The sequence below is a fragment of the Myripristis murdjan genome, chromosome 10 (genome assembly GCF_902150065.1).
Source record: "Myripristis murdjan chromosome 10, fMyrMur1.1, whole genome shotgun sequence".
Lineage (NCBI taxonomy): Eukaryota > Metazoa > Chordata > Actinopteri > Holocentriformes > Holocentridae > Myripristis > Myripristis murdjan.
In genome coordinates, this window is record NC_043989.1 from 8,253,122 (window position 1) to 8,255,166 (window position 2,045).

The 2,045-nt window shown below is 31.4% G+C and overlaps 1 protein-coding gene across 3 annotated transcripts in view; it reads right to left on the reverse strand.

Moving 5' to 3' along the window:
• Nucleotides 1-385: 385 nt before the first annotated feature.
• The window catches only part of gria2b (glutamate receptor, ionotropic, AMPA 2b), a 57,502-nt gene continuing 55,842 nt past the window's right edge, over nucleotides 386-2,045 (reverse strand). For all 3 annotated transcript variants that reach the window (XM_030061987.1, XM_030061985.1, XM_030061986.1), the window contains exon 16: nucleotides 386-2,045. This exon is cut by the window's right edge and continues 657 nt beyond it. The gene's annotated coding sequence lies outside the window, so the exon portion shown is untranslated.

A 2,045-nucleotide genomic window follows, 5' to 3' on the forward strand; every position in this document is an offset into this window, starting at 1 on the left:
GTAATTATACATTTTTGAAATGATTAAAAGACTTTTTATTTTATTTAATTTGAATCCACTCTTTCATCTATAGTTAGTTTAAAACTTCTCAGTAATCTTAATGTTTGCATGGGTGATGAAATGTAAAAAGGTACAGAAAGGTGTTAGTTTTTCTTAAAGGCATATTGGCATTAGACTCCCCCATTTAAAGTCAATGGAGTGAATAAATCCACCTATGCAGAGAGCTGCTGGTTTCCTCTAAGTAATCTCTCATTTAAACATTTATATTCACTGACTGCTGTGGTCCTGTGTAAAGATCATAATGAAGCTTTTAAATCACATCATCGCCTTTCATAATTTAGGATTACCAGCAATCCATGGCAAATAACTGACGCACACTGAATGGTAACAAGAGATTAGCCACTTTTATTTAGAAAGAGTCCCAAAAAGTAAACAAGTTAGCACACATTCCATATACAAAATGTCAGTGAGAATAGCCTGAATATGCAATGAGATTGATAAGCGATTACATAGTCTATCTTTCTATTTTTGATTACAAAAGCAACAGTGATAGTAATAATACATTGTGCCTCCCTTTTCCGCTGGAGTGGAGGGCTCTTCGCAGGTCAATTTCAGGTTTCAAAAAAAAAAAAAAAAAAAAAAAAAAAAAAAAAAAGATGAAAAAAATTAAATAATAACAAAGGCTAAAATTTAAAAACACTTTCATGACTACAACCTCTCACATGTGCCAAAATTAGAAGTGCTCGTCTGTATAACGTGTGTGTCAAAATAACTATTTATGGTATCCATAATAATGCATCCTTCAGAAAAAATGTACAGACATAGAAAACTGTATAGTGTATTTGCCGAATTTTCATGTTTAAATTAAGCGTTAATCGTGTAAACCGATTAGTTTTGACACAGTAATGGAAAAAGGGGCTATAATTTTTTAATATTTATACTTTTTATATAAAATATATGTATATATTTATATTTATATATATTTATATATTGTGTATATGTCTAACATTGTATTTCCAATCTCAAACAGTTAATCTCACAACTTCAACATTAAAATGGAAACGCATGTTTGGCATCAGAAAAATTAACCCATGTTTTTGCGGCAACAACATGCAACTGGTGCTACTTTATAGTCAGATCAATGCAAAATACATGGAGACTGGAAAACAAAGCGAAAAGGCTATTGTATTAGCACTGTCATTGCCACCAACTGTACATTTAGTTACAAAAGTTACAGAATGTATCATCTACATTCACTGAGATGACAGTGATTGATTATATTAAGACTATATTCATATCTACTGGCACTAGAATTTGGCACTCGAACTTATTTGGCATTTTATACCACCATTTCAACCATGTGGATGTTGATGCCTCTTTTGATTTCGCTTCAGAATGTGATGCAGTAATACCGTACTCTTTTTTTACTTCTTCTTCTTCTTTTTCTTTTTTTTTTTTTTCTTTTTTTGCATTCATGATGTGTAAACGGATTCATTTCCTCGTGAAAGTTGGACAACTACCCTGGTCCTCGTCAGAAAAAATACAAACAGCAAAAGCACTGAAGCAAACAAATAGACAAAATTAAAACAGAATTGCGGCACCAACTCGAACAAGTAAAACATAGAAGGATTGGTTCCAAATGTCAAGCATTGACAAATATTTCATATCAACACCAAATGTTAAAGAATAAGATATACAGGAAAGTTTAGAATAGGAATAAATTACATGATTTGAACATCTCACCCCCATAAGCAATGTATTTGGCTTTAAAAATATGGAACTAGAAGCTGTTTAGTATTTTTTCTCTCAATATACTCACACATTAAGATGTTTATATCCAACCAGTATGTAAGCAAGTTTATTTAAAAGCTATTTTGTGAAAATACATAAAAATATTTTTTTTTTCAATAAACTTTTCTTTAATTTTCTTAGAAAAAAAATGGACAATTTCACATCTTGATGCAGATGATGTCAAGTGTGCTTGAAAATCCCAGGTTTGGTGGTGGTGGCTACAAGAAACACTGTGTTGTCTCGACGATGACACC